This window comes from Tachypleus tridentatus, chromosome 6 (genome assembly GCF_004210375.1).
Source record: "Tachypleus tridentatus isolate NWPU-2018 chromosome 6, ASM421037v1, whole genome shotgun sequence".
In the NCBI taxonomy this organism is placed as follows: Eukaryota; Metazoa; Arthropoda; class Merostomata; order Xiphosura; family Limulidae; genus Tachypleus; species Tachypleus tridentatus.
The window spans coordinates 101,127,326-101,149,679 of record NC_134830.1 but is presented as its reverse complement, the minus strand read 5'-3'; the positions used below and the strand labels follow the sequence as shown (position 1 = coordinate 101,149,679).

Sequence of the window (22,354 nt, the reverse complement as noted above, 5' to 3'; positions counted from 1 at the left end):
TCTTGGGCTACTCTTTTACCAACGAATAATGGTGGCCCGGGATGGCCAAGCGTGTAGGCGTGCGACTCGTAATCTGAGGGTCGCGGGTTCACATCCCCATCGCGCCAAACATGCTCGCTCTTTCAGCCGTGGGGGCGTTATAATGTGACGGTCATTCCCACTATTCCCTCTAGTCTTACACTACTAAATTAGGGACGGCTAGCACAGATAGCCCTCGAGTAGCTTTGTGCGAAATGTCAAAAAACCAAAAACAAACAACGAATAATGGGTTTGACCGTCACATTATAACGCCCCCACGGTTGAAAGGGCGAGCATGTTCGATGCGACGATAATTCGAACCTGTTTTATTTATTTCATCTTTCATTATTTAAATAAAAAAAGGAAAACTTAAGAGCCCTCCTTACTAAAAAGAGGCTGTTTCAAGAAATGCGTGTTGTTGAAAATATTTGTAAATCGGCTTTGGTAAAGTAAAACAAAATTTTGACAGAATACAAACATTTCTAAGAGAACGTAATTCTACGGAGCATACATGTTTGTTTACACCTTAGAATGTTGTTATTTATATATCTTAAAAGAACTGACTTCTTCTAAAGAAGCTACAATAGGATGTGAGATAAGTATTTGTGTGTTTTGAATTTCGCACAAAGCTACTCGAGAACTATCAACGCTAGCTTTCCATAATTTAGCAGTGTAAAACTAAAGGAAAGACAACTAGTCATTACCACCTACCACGAAATCTTGGGCTACTGTTTTACCATCGAATAATGGATTGACCGTGACATTATATCGCCCCCACAAATGAAAGAGCGAACATGTTTAGTGTGACAGGGATTCAAACCCACGACCCTTAGATTGTGGGTCGAGCGCACGCACCATCTGGCCATGCCAAGTCAAAGTAAAAGTAATTAGGCATAAATAAAAATCGGTTTCTTCTTGAAACCTTTCATGTCATAATAATTTATAGGAATCTATATTTGCTTCAGGACAATAATAATTTATAAAAATAATTAATATGCTTTCTCCAATTGGTGTCGACTAACATTAATATTGTCTGCTTATCTAAACAGTATGTAACAAATATGTCTTATTATAACATACAAAATAGCAAACAGAATATCGTCAAGAAAAATGAAATTTGAAAATGTGAGATACTTCTTTAACAAGAATGTTTAATAACTCAATAACCTTTTAAGTAAAAGGTCTTTCTCAGTGGCATTTCTCACGAGATTCCAAAATGATCGCCTTTAGAAATGCATTACCCTTTAGAACAATCTCATTAACCATCATCAGAAGAGTAACTGATAGTTTCTAATGTTTTTAGAAGCAAAGCCTCGAAACATACAGATATAAATAAAACATATGCTCAAGTTTTCTCCCAAATAGGACAAGTTAACTAGACCATATAATCACATGTTATTAGATCATTGACGTTATACCCAAGAACAATATACTTTACTTCCGTTATACTCCGTGATAACCGTAATAGTTCACTTAACTGAATAACTGGAACATGGTTCAATAGAGATTTTTATGACAGAAGTTTATTTGAAGTGCAGAGTTACACGCTACTTAATGAGGACAGAGTATTAAAGAGGGGGCAGTGGCTTTATGTGTAAAATATGAGTTATATCCTGTTGAAGTTGAAGATATTTAAGATAATAGCAATGATATTGAGTTCATTTCATTTTCTATAAGTGAGTATAAAAGGAAAAGGCTTTTAGTAGAAATGTTTTACAGTTCACCAAATTTTTCTGGTGAAATTAATTAGAAACTTTACAGTGAGATTAAGATTTCAGCTGTTAATGAAGTCATAATTGAATGTGATTTTAATTTCAGGCATATATCTTGGGAAACGTCAAACTCTTGGGAAGAGTCAAACTATGAGAGAGAAAGGTTTTTAAAACTGTTCAAGTTGATTTTTTTCCCCAATTATTTAAGAAAACTCTGCTATTTTAGATTTATTATTAACTTCAAATATAGAAATGATTTAGAGGTAAAACTTGGAGAAGATGTGATACAAGTTATTATTGCTCTATTAAGGTTGATGTTTTGTTGCATATAAAGGTAACGTATAATGATATTTTGGTTAAAAATTTAAGAAAAGCAAATATTGAAGGGGCAACAAAAATATCTGTGTGAATTGGCAGCTGAATTATATCATTTATTAAATATTCAAAGTAAACATATTATTTATATAAATTAATGGGTAACTGCAAATAAAAACCAACCAGTTTGGCTTACAAATAGTTTAAGAGATAAAATTAAAGAAAGGCATCATAACCTTACGGAATTCAAAATAAGTGTTATGACAGGATATTTAGAATACTATAGAATATCAAGAAAGTTGGTGAAACATGAAATTAGGACATCAGGAAGGAAGTATGAGAAAAGTGTCGGTGGAAATTGTAAAAAAAATAACAGTAAGGATTTATTTAAATACATTAATGGTAAACAAAATGTTAGAATAGGGGGATAGGATCCTTGAGGGATGATAATGGAACGCTAGTGTTTGATGATTACGAGATGAATGGACTATTAAACTTTTTTTTATTCGATTTTTACTAATGAAGATATAAGCAGTATTCCACATCTACATTTTGAACAGTTGATAATAGAAATGATATCAAATAAGATGACTGCTATAATTCTGAGCTAGTTAAGAAAGAATTAGAAAGTATAAAAAAATGATATGTCTCGTAGTTCAGATAACATTTCTTCAAGGGTTTGAAGAAAATTAACGATTGGATGTGTGAGCCATTTACTTCTATTGTCGGTCAGTCCTTGAAGAGTTGGTCAAATTGTTAGAAAGGGTTAAGAAAAGAGCATTAAAATGGGATTTGGTGTTTTCGTATGAGGAGAGGTTTAAATCTCTAAAATTGTTTTCCCTTGAGAAAATTAAACGTTAAAAGAGACCTGATTTAGAAGTTTAAGACTGTAAAGGGAATTAGTAGTTGTAATGCGTTATCTTTTTTCATACTTAACAGTGAGAATAGTAGGACTAGGGGACACAAAATATAACATTTGACAGGGTAGGAGTCATTTCAGCTAAGACAATTTTATTTTTCTAACAGGGTGTTTGGCCTTTGTAATGGATTGCCTTCAGATATTGGAGGGACAGTAAATTTAAATGAGTTTAAGAAAAACCTTGATAAGTATAAAATAGTAAAGACTAGCTTTAAAATTTTTATTTTAAGTTAATTTAGTTTACAGTACATGGAACTATAGGTCTCATGTTGTTCCAAAATGTTATGTTATGTTCAAAGAACGGAGAGGAAATTTTTGTACAATGTCCACTCTGTACTGTTAAAATCTAGAATATCATCGGTTACAGTCTCTACACTTTTCACTTCCCTATGGACAAGAAGAAGTAGGATAAAAGTAACGCCGTATTTTAAATCGCTCACATATATTTAAGAATTTAATAACCTAAGTTAGCACTTATGTTTTCCAATGTCTTGGTGTGGTACGTATGGCTCAAAACTCATTACTTAAATTTCCATTGACTTCAATCGTTGGCCGTTGAAGAAATATTTTTTGTGACATAATTGTGCAATATAATTTATTCTATATTGTTTAGAAAAGAAAATGTAAAAATGGATATACGTACGTACAAAAGAAAGATACACATGCTTCAAAATACACCTAAAACATTTTATTAATGTTAAAGCTACTACGCTTGTTAATTTAAGGAAAAGCAGTGAAAATAAAAAGGTGATATAACTTAATTTTTTTCTATTTTTTGTAGAAGAAATGCAAATTTTCAAGAAATTATGTTTATAATACAAGTAAATACATATATTTATTGACCCGGCATGGGCAGGTGGTTAGGACACTGGACTCGTAATCTGAGGATCGCGGGTTTGAATCTCCATCACATCAAACATGCTCACCCTTATAGCTGTAGAGGCATTATACTCTGCGGTTAATCCCACTATTCGATGGTGAAACAGTAGTCCGAGAGTTGGCGGTGGGTAGTGATGACTAGCTGTCTTCCTTCTAGTCTTATATTGCTAAATTAGGGACGGCTAGCGCAGGTATCCTTCGGGTAGATTTGCGCGAAATTGAAAAGCAAAGAATCAAACATATATCTACTAGTGTTAGCTTATTACATTTTCATATAAATTTATATAATTCGTTTAAAATCCTTCTATAAATTTCAAATGTATGTTTTCTTAAAAAGAAAGCGAATACAACTTTATTATCCTTTTTTTGGGGGGGGGAATATTAAGAAAAAAGATATACTTTAATTATTTCGCAAAACCATATATTAATGGTTAACTATGTATCTCAGGAAATGAATCAATCAATATGCTAAACATGTGTAAACCAATAAAATTGTCTACTGAAATGGATATGTCCACAAGGCATAGAGGTGAAGTCATTTTAAAAGACAAATAGTCTTTTTTGGCAGGAAGAATAAAACGTATAATAAATTATGCTTTATGTGTATTCTATAGCTTACATCAGTAGGAAGTTCAAATATAAAATATTAATAACCTCCTAATGGTTTATACGGTGAATAATTCATTACTGTCTTCTTAATCAACTCCAGTATAGTTGATTATTATTTTTTGCAAGTTATTGTATTAGAAAGAAAAAACCAAAAAGAAAGCTGGATATCCTCACCATAGACAAAGATTAAACTGTAAGGAAATTTTAACAGAATAATGATTTTCAAAAAAACACGCCATAATAAAATGTCCTAGAATAATTTATTATAAATTTCTGTCGTAAGCTAAGCACTGCTACTAAGTCGTATTTACATAATTAGAATATAAATATACTTGTTATAAATATATATATATATAACCTACAGTGAAATAATACTTTCATTTCGTTGATCAATGAAGACCATTCGTGAAAGAATAATATCATTTCTTAACTATAATTAACAAACATTTATATCAACTACAAGAAACAGATAAACAAGCAATGCATTTCAAAACAAAGTATCTTAGAACGTAGAACAATTTTTATCCAACATTTCTAAATGTATCTAACGGTTTTCTTACCACATAATTATATACATTATCAACTAATTTGTTTAAATGTTTGTATAGTTTTCTTGTAAATTTTGTACAGGAATTCAGAATGGTAAAACATAAACCTGTCTGTCTTTTCACTCTGTCATCATTAATAGAAGGGAGAAAAGCAAACCTAAGCGTCTAGATAATTAAACTCTCTCATCCTTTTGATTATGAAGTACTTATACTAGTGACGTCAATGCCGATGAACATGGATGGTGCTTCACACAGACCATTTTAAACTAAAATTAGTCTAGTTTATAATTTGTTACAGGCCACTTGGCTAATGCAACTGATCTTATGAATTTGTTCTGCTCATTGAAACTTCACTAAGTATGTATACAGCTAGAATGAGATTGGTAAGGATTTACGGGTGAGCAGTTTGCTTCTAAAAGGTATATTTTAAAGAAATACGATTAATAATACCTACCTCAAGATTGTTAAATGAAAATTATGTGAAATAACGAGAACAAAAAAACTCTTGATAAATATGGATTAATAATCAAGTATTGCAACTAAGCACAAAAACTGGGACTGATATTTTCAGGGGTCTATGTAATTCTGAGAACCCATTAATAAAAGTAAAGGAAAATATGTTGTAATATGTCAAACACACTATAAGAGCTATATCCAGTGATGACGAGGCCTTTCGATAAATGTAAGATCTTATAGGTCGGCTGGGGTACAACTGACATGGCAGTGTCTGTGATGCTATGTATGTCATCAGTTTTAGGATGTAAATAACATTAAGCAAGTGAAGTTTGATTATTAACTAAAGTAAATATGTGTATAATTATTGTTTTATGTATAATTATAGTTAATTTTATTTACTAATATGCACAAGTTAAGTGACACTTAAAACTCGCCAGCAACTCAGGGGTAAATATCAACTTTCGATGGTCGTGGCTGGAATAGCACATATAGCAGCCCATTGTGTAGCTATGTGCTTAACACTACACGAACCAGTTACTTAAAATTGGAAGTATTCTTAAATTTGTACTTAATATGTTTGTTGTGTTTATCTAATTAAGTTTTATAACACCGAATGTCTTCTACTCTTTGAGTTCAAATTTATCATTTATCCTTGCATGGAAATCATGATATATATTTTCAGTTGTTTGATTCTTACAACTTCTGCCGCTTAAAGTTATTTATAGAGCTATTTCATAGGGCATTATAACTGATTTATTATGTAGGCATGGCATGCCACAGAGGAGCAATTTAACTATAAAAATAATATTATTCGTGAATATTTGCATTTTACTTATTATAAGGCTATTGATGTCCTACCCTCGAATCATATATATGTATTCTGAATGTGTATTTCCTCGTAACTTTAAAATTTACTATTGAAAGTTGAGATAATTTAAGTAATTTGCTAGTACGTTCTTTAAAAGCCGTAAAGAATTATTTAATAAATTTAATAATGACTATATAGAGTTTGTGTGTGTGTTTCTTGTAGCAATGCCACATCAGCTTATGTGGTGTATCCATCGTGGGGAATCTCTCCTCCCTGGTTTTAGAAGCGTAAATCTGAAGAGTTATCGCTGTTCGAGCAGATAACCCCTCATAGGGAGAAGTAACAGTTGTATAGGGAAAATTGTAACTAGGTGTACTAATGTTATCTGATAAACTACTTAATTCATTTCCAATAAACAAGCGGGCAAAAGGTGTTTATCTATTAAAGATATTTATTTTATTCTGTCATAAACACTTAAATATTGAAGTATAAACACCAAAGAAAATTTGTAATATATCTAAACAAGTGTGTTGTTATTTTTTTCTTAGCATAATTAGTGAAATAACTGACTTTGAAATATATTACTGTAACAAAAAAAAGACAGAAGGTTTACTTTAATTCAATGATAATAAAATCATTTACATTTTCATTAATTACACTTAATCAGTTCTTTTAGAACTGTAAAACAAATGCTCACGAACATGTACAAGTTCAATATAGTTCAATGAGGCCATCGGGACTGAAAAACTAATTGCGTTTGAATTCGTGGACCATAGAAACAATCTATTTGTTTTGATTGTTACTTTCCAGTTGTAAAACAAATGTTGATTGGTGCTCTTATTACATTTTCTTCTTGAATCCTACAGGCAAAGAGAAAACTATCCGTCGAGTGTGTGTGTGTGTGTTTTCTTATAGCAAAGCCACATCGAGCTATCTGCTGTATTCACCGAGGGGAGTCGAACTCCTGATTTTAGCCTTGTAAATCCGTAGACTTACCGCTGTACTAGCGAGAGGCTATTTGTCGATATATATTATTATTATAAAATTTGTGAATTAACAAAAACACTTTTTCACGCATGGTAAGAAACTAACAATGGTTTGTTAGGTTTTATTTTGAATTTCGCGCAAAGCTACACGAAGGCTATCTGCACCAACCGTTCCTAATTTTGCAGTGTAAGGATAGAAGGAAGACAGCTAGTCATCACCAACCACCCCCAACTCTTGGGTTACTCTTTTACCAACGAATAGAGGGATTGACTGTCAATTTATTTAACGCCCCAACGGCTGAAAGGGCGAGCATGTTTGACGTGACGGGGATTCGAAACAGATACCATCAAATTACGAGTCCAGTGCCTTAACCACCTGGCCATGGTGGGCCTACTAGCAGCTTTTTTTTTGTAAAAGTTAATAACAATTCTTTCAGGTGTTCATTAAACAAATTCCTCCGAAACTGTATATGTACAAAGTTTCCATGAAATACGTACGCTGAACAGGGTACACTGATTCCATTAGGCCTGAAAAGCTAACTGTATTTTCAGCTGGTGGCCTCGGAAAAATACGCATTTGATTTGGTTTCTATTATGTGGCCAAAACGCGAATGTGATTGATGACCTCACTGCAATTTTCTTAAACTCTATAAGACGTTAGGTGATTTTGAAATATGAAAATGGTGTGCACAGATGTTGTGGAAATAAAATTTGAACTCTTTTCTACTTTTTCTGATGTAACAGCAACAATAAAAACGTGTTATAAATCATATTCTGTAAGATTTGCTGTTGCAGACTTGTATGTAACACACAAAGGTCACTCTGTTTAATTACATTAGTGCTAAAATATTATAAATTGCATTCTACGAACAATCCAGGAACCTCATAAATCCTGTAAATGAAGTTTGGAAATACAGATATATTACATTATTTTCGATATCTTTTGGTATTTATATGTTCAACCTGAGAGGCATCTTAAGCGATACATAGAATAAACAGAAAAGTGAATGTTTTAATTTAGATCATTTGCTCATAGAGGAAGCAACCAGTCAGCAGCACTTAAGATTATTCGGATAGTCTTAATCATCTATCGATGTTGACTGTCGCAATTATAACGTCTTACATATGGTGCTCCACCTTTAAACCTTCCAATTTATATTCTTGTTAACCACATCAAGGATAGGTTTCCTCATCAACCTGTTAGAAACATAAAATATCAAAGGTTTATTTTGTGAAACATTTCCAGTTATATAATGCTGTTAGGTGTTATAAAATGAAATCTGAGAAAATAAAATAAGAACATATTCGTTGATCGCACAACAGAGAAGAACGTAATAAATTAAGTGCCGTAACGCTCGTGTAATGTGGTGGCGAAACTTGGTATTGGATCCCACGATCATCATTTATTATTTCTTTCAAAGAAGATAGACCATTTCACAGTCTACAGGACCTTACCTATTAAACAGGGGTATTTGCTATTGAATGAAATAACCTAATGAACATTTCCACCAGAAACATAGCATAATCTGGAGAAGTTATCTAAAATTTTAAAATGTTCAAAATAAATAAAATTGAATATTATAACAGGAACAAACTTAATATAACATTTGAATACGATAAAGACATAATTTTTGAAAAATAGTTAAATCATTATCAGTTGATAAAATGGAAAGCGTATAGTTGCAGAATAATACGTAAACTAATAACGTTTGTCAATATACAACAGGAATTTTCACTACAGATTTTTATAGGTTGATTATTTTAAATCCAGTAATTTTTACTCATTTCATTAAACTAATTTAATGTTGAACAAAATTAATGTTGTTTTTCTAACACGCGTAAATGAGTAGACTATAATATAAAAATAGCAATTTGAAGGATTCCTCGTATAACATCTGTGTAGTTTGGTTTCAATTTCGCTCAAAGCAACACGAGGGCTATTTGTGCTAACCGTTCATAATTTTGTAGTGTAAGACAAGAGGGAAGGTAGCTAGTCACCACCACCCACTGCCAAATCTTGGGCTACTCTTTTACCAACGAATAGTGGGATTGACCGTCACATTATAACACCCCCACAGCTGAAAGGGCGAGGTTGTTTGGTGGAAGGGGGAACCAAACCAGCGAGCCTGAGATGAGGAGTCGAGTGCCTTAACCACCTGGTCATGGCCATACCAGGCCAACATCTGTGTATCTTATTTAACAGTTCTATAACTGATTACTAACCTACAGCCAGGAAGACTGGTAAGTACCTTTATCGCTGCACGTTCTTGAGCTACACAATAGTGAATAAAGGTATCGGTGTTTATTATGTTGAAATAATTAGTGTGAAAATAGCACCTGTGATGATTAAGTAATAACCAGTTTTTTATTAAATTATTAAAATTACTAAGAATATTTAAGTAAATGTATACAATGGTTCTATGGTTGTAAATATTCATAGGAAAATAAATTTGAATAGATGTTTAATTTATCACTTATTGTAAGTCTCACTCTAACCTCATGAAGCATCATTAGCGTTATTAGTCGACCATACTTTAAGCATGAACATTCTCAGCTAATAAATTAATGTAACCTACATACTATAAATTTTATATCCTTTAAATGGGGACATCGTATTAAGTATTGATTTCAAATCTATCAATTAGTTATATTTTTAAACAAAAATATATAAGTTGTTTAATTGCATTTTGGTGAATGCTGACATTTACTTCACCGAGAAATGTATACTAGAGAATATTTCAATTAAATTGTATTTCAAGTGGACTATTAAAGATATTTACCTCTGTAAATTATTTATTCATAACTCATCACGCCTGTATATTGAAGAACTAGAAATAAATATATCACAAAATGGAATTCAGAAACAGTTTTTCTATGAATTTTCAAATACGTGACACAAAATAATGCTTTCGAAATCATGAAATCGATGTTAATATATGTCTGTTCGCCAATAGCTATTTAAATCACATGCGCATAAAGCATCCATCTTTCATACATTTATATAGAGATCGATATGTAAATGTTCTAGAAGACAGAGCATGGAGTAGGTTCGAAAATAATGATAACAAAATTCGCAAAATGTAAATTTTATGATTATCCCGATTAAAAATAATTTTTAAAGCCTTTATTAGATATTAAATTTAAATGTAAATTCGAACTTAATTTTTTTTCCGAAGTGTTTTTAGAAAACTAACTACTATAATTTCAGCGAGTCGTAATTCGCTGTATTCTAAGAAATAATATCAATAATTTTGCGTTTTTAAAGTTTTGATTATAATAATAAGTATATAATTATTACAGTATATTATTTACTCTAATAGAGCTAAAATAGTTACTACTTAACAAAAATGCTTGATTTAATACATCACTAGTTGAATTAACGTTCGATATTCATAAGATGTATAAGATCTTTACTTCGATATTTTTATTTAGACTATTACAGTATTTCAGATGGTAATTGACAAATATACTGTATGAAATTATTGTGTCTGAAACAAATTATCGATTAAAAAAAACAGTCAAAATAGCACTAAAAATATCTACCCACTTTTACTCAGGAGGCTTGTACTATAACTTGTAGACTTGTAGCACTAAAAATCGAGATTTGACATCCGCGGTGGGCACTGGGCAGATAGCCTTTTTTTTCTAGCATTACGTTTAACAACGAAATGAAGGAAAATTAAAACAAAGGTTATTCGCTATGTGATATTTATGATTTTATTGACTGTTGTCAGACAAGCAGTTGGATGTTGCTTTCTAAGCGTCTGTCTTCCATTCGTAATGCTCCAAACTGATAAACTTGAATATTAAAAGAATTTAAAACACTATGTACTTTCAAAAGCATGACGATACACTAGCTTATAGTTGTATGTTATTAAACTATGATAGAAAATTAAATATATATATATATATATGTATAACAAATACACGAAATCCATCACACCCTATATTATATAAAACTGTGTGTTTTCTCAAAGCCAAATCAGACTATTTGATGTATCCAGTGAGGGAAAACTGTGTAAAATATGCTTGAGATAGCTTAACATAAAAGTATAAGAAAAATTTTGAGAACAGATACTGAACGTAAGCTGGAGACTTATTTGAGACAAGCGACCTTTCCATGCGATGTAATTTGTTGTTTTTCTAAAAGGTTCTCATAACAAAAGCGAATATGTGAGGGAAACTGTTCTCACTTTACTTGTATCAAGATACAGGTATAGCTATTGTCTTTGAAATATTTTTCAAATATTTATTAATGCGACAATAATAAAATAAATATTCACGTAAATCTTATTGTTAAATGAAAATCTTTTCATTCAAAACTGTTGTTTTTTATTTCAAAATTAGACTACAAAGTTCTGAAATATATGATTATTTCACTTTGTCTTTAATTTCGTATACACAAATATGGAAAATATGTTTAAAATATTAACAAATAAAGTAGTCATCATAAAAAATATGATATAAAACTAGTACATATATATATTTAATTTTAAATAATTATCATTTTGTTATATTTAGTACATCTCGCACTCTTGCATTTCAGGTTTACGGTAAATTTATCACTTTTCAAATATTGATTAAAATGCATATTGTAAAGAAATCTTAACTGTAATAAAGCTAAAATACATTACCGCTCTCGGACACTTTTTATAGGCAAAACAAGAAATGGTTTTGAAAAAAATGCCATGAGATTACTTACCAGTCTCAATATTATTTCTGGTTTACTGAGCTTCTCAGTATAGTTTCTTCAAGTTTGTAAAGTGAGTTTACGATATAAAAGCATTATTTCTGGAGTGCGAAGGGACAGGGAAAGAGAGCGATGGCAGGGTCATCTCAAGGAACGTTTAATCGATATCAGTTGGTTTTCTCCGTAAACTTCTTCAGTTGAAGTCTTAGGTTTGCAATCTTATGAAGGTAATGACTATTAGATTTAGATGAATATCATATTCATTGTGACTCTAAATTCTGCAGAGAACAGTGTTCGGTACGCACTCACTTGTCTAGAAATCAGCCACCAACTAACTGGTGAACTCAAGAGATAACTTGCCTCTCACTGAGTGAACACAATAGCAATTCTAGTCGGTAGGTGGGGTTAGTAATCGACTAAAAAGGATAGATATTTTACAGCAAAACAGCATTGGTCTATCTGCTGTGTCCATTTCGGGGAATCAAATCCAGGATTTTAGAGTTGTAAGTGTGCAAAGTTATCACACTTTTACCAGGAAATAATATCTTTATGGTGTCAGTAAAAGTAAAATAACTTTGTGTGTGCAATATATGCAATATTTATTGTTTTTGTGCACGACAAAAAGAACAGAAATCAGCTGTTATTTTTTAAACTTTTTATTAATTTGCGTAAAAACAATAGCAAGATGAATTTTCTACTGTATCAACGTTTCATTACGCATTTTGTAAATTAAACAATTGCTTACATGACAAGTAGGTTTAGTAAGGCGATGAATAAACAGGTCATTAATGCAGGATAATTTTACCTGAGTTTATATCTGCTTATAAGCAAATTATTTACCTGATATAAGTATTTAGAAAACGTCACTTATTGAATTTATGTAATATTTTATATTCAACAAGATTTTTAAAGTGTACTTATATTGTTATACTTTCATTACCAAAAGATGTTGATATCACCCTAGAATATTTTAAAAGTTGTCCACCTAAATACATCTGTTATACTTTCAGTTAACCAGTGTTTTAAGAACAAGCTTTTTCTTTTTGTTTAATATGAAAAAAAAATTACCTGTTTTGAAAAATGCGGCAGAAACTTTTGAAACCGCTGTTGTCTTGGGTTTCCAGCTAAACGTCAACATGGAACTGAAAAAAAACAAGAACAAATTTCGATGTAATTTTGAAAAATAATATTATTATTATTTATAGAATAATAGCTTTTTTCAGGCGTAAGTAATCTGATAACAATTTAGTTTGCAGTCTTACGAAACTCAATTGTACTAGCTTAGAAATCATTTCACCATATTTATAGCATACAAACAAAACTGTACGTATTTATCACTTTCAAATTTCCTTTAAAGTCATGCGGTTCACTGAGGCACTTATTTTCTATAACTCTATTGTGTTTTACTTATACACTTACAAAATTATACATATATTCTTAAATTTCAGGAACATTTATTTGAATTTATAATTTTTTTATGTATATAATTTTTCACTAATAAGTTCCCCCCACTTACACAGCGGCATGTCTATGGACCTACAACGGTAGAGACCGGGTATCTATACACTTAGTGGGTGGAATATATATAGCCGTAGTGTGTTTTGTGCTTAATTACAAACAAACTTTCACTAATATTTCAAAGAGGTAACTTATATCACAGAGTGAGTGTATAAAAAGCTTACCTACAGTTTGTTTGTTTTGAATTTCGCGCAAAGCTACATGAAGCTTTCTGCACTAATCGTCTCCAATTTAACAGTGTCAGACTAGAGGGTAGGGAAGGCAGCTGGTCATCACCAATCCTTGCCAGTTCTTGAGCTACTCTTTTACAAGTGAATAGTGGAATTCACCATCACATAATAACGCTATCAAGGCTGAAAGGACGAGCATGTTTGGTGTGATGAGGATTCGAACCCGCGACCCTCATATTACGAGTCGAGCATTCTAAACATCTAACCCGTTACATACAGTCACAATGTTTTACATTCTGTAAAAATCATAGGTTCAATTCCGAAGAACAGGCCATACAAAGAAGAAAGAACTTAATTAGTTTTTCTTTTTGTAAAACAGACGGGAAAACATTTGCAGTAAATTCGGGAAATCCACTTAAAATTCTCTGGCGTAGAGGAACACTCGCTCCCCGCTAGTACAGCGGTAAGTATACGGATTTACAAGGCTGAAAGCAGGGGTTCGATTCCACTTGGTGGGCTCAGCAGATAGCTCGATGTGGCTTTGCTATAAAAAAATACAATATCAATTCTAGCGTTACAGTTACTGAAAACTACGATAAATGTTAATTGTCTATTTGATGTTTCTATTTGTTTAATGATTTTAAATAATACACAACCATTGATTGTTATCACTTACAATTTTGTAATCTTAATATAAATCGTTTCGTAAAGAAAGTGATGATTTAGTCTTGGAGGACAAGAACAGTTAAACTATGATAATTTATAGCATGTAAGATATAAAACTACGTAAAATGTTCGTTGGTAAAAGAGTAGCCCAAGAGTTAACGGTGGGTGGTGATGATTAGCTGCCTTCCCTCTAGCCTTACACTGCTAAATTAGGTACGGCTATCGCAGATAGCCCTCGAATAGCTTTGCGCGAAATTCAAAACAAACTTATGACATATAATTTTCTTTTTGGAAAGAAAAAAAGGGTTAAGACAAATGTGGTTTCTTAAGTACCTGAAAGCTTGTAAAATTGTCAATAAATGTCGCTTGGACATCGAATTCTGAGCGATAACTCATTATTAACTCCCTTGGTATTATTTTATTGTGATAAAAATCGATATATATATATATATATACACCAACAGACAATAGCACGACATTATCAGAATATTTATTTTTGAGAGAAGACGTTTGGAAAAGATGCTATTCAGCTGAGCGAGAAAAAAAGCAGATGTTTAAATCAGTATTTCAACCTAAACTTCAGAGGAACCTAAACTTCCATTGAGTCCATAAATTAATAAAGCACGGAACGGAACAATCTATAAATTTTGCTACGTCAACTTGCACAGAAATATTACGACACTAATTGCACCTCTGATTAAGCTAGTATGACTAAACAGCTAACACCAGTTGTAAGTGTAATCGATGGCTAGCCATAGCACATTTATATCCCAGTCAGAGACTGAACAAAATATAACGAAAGAAGGAACAAATAAATAATATAGAATCAAATGAAAATAAATTAAGTAATATAAACAATATTTTTTTTGTAATTAAGCACAAAGCTATACAATGGGCTATCTGTGCTCTGCCTACTAAGGGCATCGGTAGCCTGTTTGTAGCGAGTATAAGTCCGTAGGAATGCCACAACAACTAAGAAAGATAATTTCTGAAACTGAAAAATTTAATACTAAGTTTGGAAAACGTCGACAAACTAAGAGAGAATATAGACACTTCAGATGAACGTTTTCTCTTTTTTTTTCATCATTATTACTTCATATTAAATCTAGAAAAAAACTTCGATTTTCTTTAGATTGATGTTTTGATAAGGTTGAAAAAGAACTGGACATTTAACAGTTCCTAGTTAATTAGAATATTGTTGTGGTAAAAGGAAACTTTCGAATGTGTGGTTGTGGAAATTCGTAGTTGTTTCCGTGTTTGAAAATCTGTTGTACTGTACGTATCGTTTTGGGAAGGTTTAGAAAGCTTTCTGTGAAACGTTTTATGAGTGTAGTCCTCCCTAAATATTTTTGAGCAAAATGAAAAAAAATATTACGGTGCTAATTTTCTTATTCTTCTAGATGATAAGTTTGTGCACGTAATACTTGTACATATAGGTATAAGGAGCCCTAAATAATCTTTCTATTAAAGTAATCTCCGCTGAGACAGTGATAAGTCTTCGGAGTTACAACGCTAAAATCAGTGGTTCGAGTCCCCTCGGTGGACACAGCAGATAGCCTGATGTGGGTTTGTTACGAGAAAAACACTCACAAATATATCACTAAAGTATGCTTAACCTATTTTCTTTATAACTCATCCATTCAAGACTTGTAACATTCAGACGATTAGGGCTCTCAGCGCGAAACGTATTAGTACTTTTAACCGTAGTGGCAATATAAAATATTTCTTTGGCGAAACGTACGAGAATTGCACACGTTATATACCATTGTTAGTTATATTATTTGCTTGTACATAATTTTTCTGATAGAAAATAACGAATAAAATAATTTATTCACTTTAGATATGTGTTTATCAAGTTTTTCTTTTTTTTGGATACTTTTTCTGAAATGGAACTTTTAAGCAAGATCATTTAAGTGTCATGACGAATTTTTACTTCAGTTCATAACAGAATTATATGAACTTAACGTGGTCGCAAATACAACATTTTCCTTGAGAATGCTAGAAATATATCTACACAAAGAGTCTAGTGACTGTACATTCTGAGCGACCTTTAAATGTTACTATGACCTATAACATCCCACAAAACGAGGGCTAAGCATAACCACGTGGTCAGAGCGCTCGACTAGTAATCAGAGGGTTGCGGGTTCGAATCCCCGTTACATCAAACATAATCTCCCTATAAGCCATGGGTGCGTTAGTATGTGACGCGCAATCCCGCTTTTCGTTGGTAAAGAGAGTAGCCCAAAAGTTGGCGGTTGGTGATGTTGAATAGCTGCTTTCCCTGTAGTCTTACACTACTAAATTAGAGACGGCTAGTGCAGATAGCCCACGTGTAGCTTTGCACGAAATTCAAAACAAGCAAATCCCAAAAATTGCCATAGTTTTCGTAATTTATTTGTAGTCACTGCTTGTTCATTGATCTCAACTTTCTTGATCTTCGGAGTCAAAAATAATTTCTGAACTCTAGAGGCACGTGACCAAGAATAAAAACTAATCATAGTCATTTTCCACTGCTAAATTACTTTGTAGTTTAAAGAAAAGGTTAAGTTAAGGAAATCTAATAGAGAGTTGAAAAATAACCTGTAAACTTTGTAAACGACACCACTAACATTACACTATACAAACGGTATCTGAGTAAAATATTACTTAGTTTGAATTATTCCAGTGTATTGCATTTGTGCTTGCATAACGTACTTCAAACATATGATACTTAGACAAAGTATACGAGGTATGGATAACAAATATCGAAGCTGATGATTCATAACAATAAGTAAATATAACTATAAGTAACTTTTCAATAAAGCTTTAAAAACAAACAAATTTCATTGTCTAGTAACAACAACAAAAACTTATTTAAGCCAAAGTTTCGCCAATGCAGCTTAATCAAGGCTTGTATTACAAAACTAGTACTTCTACCTTGATGAAACTGCGAAAGCGAAACGTTGACCGAAATGAAAATGTTTTAGTATTATTATTATCTGGATATTACAGGTCATTTATCAACCTTCACTGCGAAGTCTAAATCGCTCCAATTTGCACAATTTTGAAGACCAACCGTAAATACTTGAAAACAGATGTGTCATGTACACTGTGGTGTTAATTAGAAGAAAGAAAACTTCTATACGTTTGATAAATTACAGTTTACTTGTATCAACATTTATTTCCGTTCATATTTCTATGCACATCACTTCCTGTAATGTTACATCTTGTGTTTCTTTTATTTTGTTTCCTTTCTCAAGAATAAACGAAGGCATGTTTCTAACGTACATCCGTGCAGATTGTTAAATTGAAATTCTTCATATGTAAGTCGTTCTCTCTCTTTTAAAACATGTTGAATAAACAAGTAAATATTTTCATGCTTCACTTACTCTACACGTAATAAATGTGTACGTCTGGATGTTTTATGTAGATACACTGCATGATAGCCTTTCGTCAGAGCACTTACTCCATCTTTAAAAGCATTCGTCTCAGTTTCCTTTCAGCAGACTTTAATGATAAACCACATGCTTTCATACTTTACTTGCTCTACACGTAGTAAATTTGTACGGCTGGATGTTTTATACACAGATATAATTAATGATAGTATTTTTCAGAACACTTACTTCATCTTTTAAAGCATTCGTTTCAGCTTTCTTTCAGCAGAATATAACATTTTCTTTGTCCTTTTTTTCATTTCTCTGCTTATTACCTATTCAAATCGACTCCGACAATGACCTTCCCAGAGGAGCTTCCCATAATGTAGCGTTCCCTACTTTCAATGGAGCCTTTCAGTTTGATCTGCAGTGATCTGTGTGGCAGCCGAGATTTCCCGTATTTATCTCTTTGCACGTCCTTAGAGATGTTGGAATATGGTTGACTGCTGTTAGTGTTGCCACTAGGTGCCATTTCCCTCTGATCGGAGAGAAAAAAAAGGGAAGACGAAAAAATAAAGAAAAGTGAAAAACCATAAAATAAATATACGGAAAAGAAGGAGAGAAGACGCGATAAAGTTAAAGTAAAGAAGATCAGAGCAAATAAAGAAAAAAGTAGAAGGTAAAGAACACATACTTCTTAGTCTTCTTGGGGTAAAGAATCTGGGAAATAATAAATAATAAAAAGATCCAGAGTTTACGCAAAACTAGAAAGAAATTAGATAAATATAATCAAAGGTAAAATTAAGAGACTATGTATTCTAATAAGGCAGAGCACAGAAAATTCAAAACAAAGATGGAAATCCAAAAGAGAACGAGCACTCAGAAGGAACAGCTCTTGAACTGAAACAAATATGCATGCTCAGTGTATATTAATGTAAAGAAAAGAAAGAAAAGAGAGGATATAGTAATCGATAATAATACGTGGATATTAAAATGGCAAAGAAAGAAACACAAAACAAGACATAAAGGCATAAAGAAATAGTTTTGAGAAGTAAAACATATAATAAGATGAAAAAGAGAATAAAACACAAAGAAAACCTGAATAACTGATGAATGAACAGAATGATAAAAACACAGTATTCGACACTGGCACAGTTTATTTCTAACGTATTTCGTATTTTTATCATTATTTGCTTAAAATGGAGATTAATGCTACTATCACATTCAATTTAAGTCACTTTTTTATTAATATTTTCTTTTGACATACAGGTTGAACACTTAAAATGAAAAATATAAATTATCTTTTGCAGTATTATTTTTCTGCTCAACTGTTGTTGTTTTGAATTAAGCACAAAGCTACACAATGGGCTATCTATGCTCTGCCCACCACGGGTATCGAAACCCGGTTTTTAGCGTTGTAAGTCCGCAGACATACCGCTGAGACACTGGGGGGCTTTCTGCTCAAAAGTTTTTAAAATTTTCATTGTGTGCCATGTTAAAAATTGGTTATATAATGCTATCATCACTGTACTAATATAACTTATATAGATATATAATGAATATATTTATATAAATATAATCTATGCAAATAAATCGATAAAAACTCTAAACGTGTCTTAGTACGAAGCTGTAAAGACGTTTTAACATAAACACAGACACTGTTTCGTTCTTTGTATCCCAGAAACAGACACAAGAAAATGTCATATATTTTAAGGCATTTAGTAGTGTCTCATTTTAATATATTTGAGACACAGTTTTGTCTTATTTTTCCTTACCATTTTATTCAGCTTTAAGTAAATGTCTTAAATTAGTGTTATTATTTCGTTTTTTTTTCCTTTAGCTGGTCGATTATTTATTTTTATTGAATTGTTTTATCAAATATGCATAACTGGTGTTGCTATTAAAATAATTTTTTCTTTGAGAATGGTGAGTTAATGCGTTCGACTCGTAATCTGAGGGTCGCGAATTTGAATCTCTATTACACCAAACATGCTCGTCCTTTCACCCGTGGGGACGTTATAATGTTACGGTCAATCTCACTATTCTTTTGTAAAAGAGTAGCCCAAAAGGTGGTGGTAGGTGGTGATGAATAGCTGTCTCCCCTCTTGTCTTACACTGCGAAATTAGGGACGGCTAGCGCAGATAGCCCTCAAGTAGCTTTGCGCGAAATTCCAAACAAACCAAGTTCAGAATGAATCATCTAGTAAATCAATATTTCACTTAGCAATGCATGTATTTATTACTATTTAAATAGTTAAGACTATTTAAATTAATTAACTTCTACAACTGATTGCACCCAGGAAAGTTTTATTTACAAATCCAGTAGAAAGTTGAAGATCGTATTTTCAAAATTATAATAAAAATATTGGTATGTTTTTATAATTTAGCGTATTTTTAAAGAATTTTTGTTACTTTTGCGTGTTATAGAACTGCCATTTTCAGTCCTTCAGGAACACAATTGTATATCTGAGGACTTATATTGTTAAAAACTGGGTTTTGGTACCCGTGGTGAGCAGATAACAGATAACCCGTTGTGTACCTTTGTGTTTAATAACAAACAACAGCATTCAGATTTCCACTTAGCATGTTTTTCTGAAGTATGATCATTAATACAAAATATGTTGGTGGACAGACAAAATACAAATTCAGTAGTTTTGGCTCCTGTAAATATACTATTTAAAAAAAGAAATGCAAAAGGCAAAATTTGAGACATATTGTTAACAAGTTTATTTCGGGAAGTTCTGTATGACATGTGTGAAACTTTGCACATTCACTGCTGAACATCCAAAGTCTGCAAAGGCGAAGTCCACGCTTACTAGTTGAAGTTTAACGTCATTCAACGTCAATAACGAGTATGCTCCCCGTGAACATCAATAACTGCTTGGCATCTCCTGCCCTTGGAAGCGATGTGATGCCGAATCACATCCTGTGAAATGGCTGTCCACTCAGCCTGCAAAGCTGCTGCAAGCTGAGTTAGAGTCTGCGGTTGAGGTTGTCGTCGTCGCAAACGTCGGTCCAACTCGTCCCAAATATGTTCGATGGGGTTTGAAACTGATAATCTAGAGGGCCAGGGAAGAACGTTGATGTTGTGGTGTCTCGAGAAAACAGTGGTGAGTCGGGCTGTGTGAGGACGGGCGTTGTCATGTTGAAAAACGTCGTTGACGTTCACCATGATGGGTTGCACATGGGGCCTAAGAATCTAGTCGACGGTTGCGTACGGTTTGATCGGAAATCCTACGCAGCCCTGGTATGGTTGAGGCAGTAGACGTCGCAGTGGTGGTCCTATCCCGAAGGTGACGTAACCGGATGTAGCGATCTTGTGCGGGCGTGGTCACACGAGGTCTGCCAGATCGTGGACGGTCACGAGTTGATCCATGTTGTTGGTGACGATTCCATAGCCTTGTGATGGTGCTTGGGTGGACATTCACAGCTCTGGCAACATCTGATCGAGATTCGCCTGCTTCCTATCGACCAATGGCGTTGTTGCATTGTGCCTCAGTCAGTCCTGGCGTAACTGTATTGCGTGTTGGTGGCTTAACACTGAGCTATGGAAACCGAGAACCCGTCACTTTTATAGGGATTTTGCACATGTTGCACTTGCAGAACATGCAGATCTCTCAAACAAATTTATTGGACACGAATGCATTTTGGCGAAAAATCCGATGTTTTCCTCCGTTTTCAAAGTGCACAACTTTTATTGTCATTTTGGTCTGACAATCAGTGTCTTAACACGTGTAACATCACATACTCTGAGCTTGTAACGTTATTACATATATTTCTCTTTAAAATAAAAAAAATATCCCTTTTGCGTTTCTTTTTTTGAAGTGTATATATCAATGTGTTTTGTATTGGTTGTGGTTTCTTTTCTAATTATTTTCAAAAAGTTCTTTAATCTATCTGAAATATTTACTTTGTAAATGGAAGCGAATTCTAAATTAAACGGAAAAAAGAGCAAATAGACTACATAACTTTATCAAAACAATAAATCTCTATGGTTTCATGTAAAAACTGAAAACATTTATCTACAAACTACCTTAATAATCCTAATGTTACCTATATCTAAAAAACAACAAAAACGATGACAGTATTTGCAATAATAATTAGTATTCAGAACATATACATTTAAAACTTCGATGTTCATGCAGGCATCTTGCAGTTCCGTTCTTGATTTTTTCTAGTTTACGTCGTTTTACTTTCGCTTTAATGATTTTTTTCCCCACAATGATTTGGTTTACCAGTCACACGTGCTTATCTTAAGAACGAAAAAGCTTTATTATTTTCCAGGATCTCTGAGATGATTAGTATTGTAGGGTTAATCGAAATACCTGAAAGTTATCCTTTGTCTAAACAATTCATATCTCAGCTTTAATTAACAGCTTTTCATTAAATGTTTATTTGGAATTTTCTCTCTAACTATATGGATGTTATGTAATTGAAAAAACATTAGGAAAATAGCTCACTTTTTTTCTTTTGAAACAAAAGCTACGTACTTAAAACACTAATATTCAGGTCTGATATGCCGTAGATAAAGCAGATAATCAAAAATGGCTTTTTTTCTAAAGCCAAAGAAGCAAATTAATATTAAAAATAAATATTCACACAAAATCGGTACAACCAATTTCATTAATGTATGTATCTTAGTTATTGGTGCACATGTATGAATTTCAGCGTAATCAGTGTAGGTCTATTTCTATGGTCATGTTGAAT

At 32.6% G+C, this 22,354-nt stretch overlaps 1 protein-coding gene across 6 annotated transcripts in view; it reads right to left on the bottom strand.

The window, feature by feature from the left end:
* LOC143253188 (uncharacterized) overlaps window positions 1-12,293 on the bottom strand; it is a 172,140-nt gene extending 159,847 nt beyond the window's left edge. For 4 of the 6 annotated variants that reach the window (XR_013029437.1, XR_013029436.1, XR_013029438.1 and 1 more), the window contains exon 1: window positions 11,953-12,293. The gene's annotated coding sequence lies outside the window, so the exon portion shown is untranslated. Of the gene's footprint in view, window positions 1-8,373; window positions 8,448-11,952 lie in introns of all 6 variants that reach the window. The other 2 variants (XR_013029439.1, XM_076506612.1) reach the window with 1 other exon arrangement.
* Between the last annotated feature and the right edge of the window lie 10,061 nt (window positions 12,294-22,354).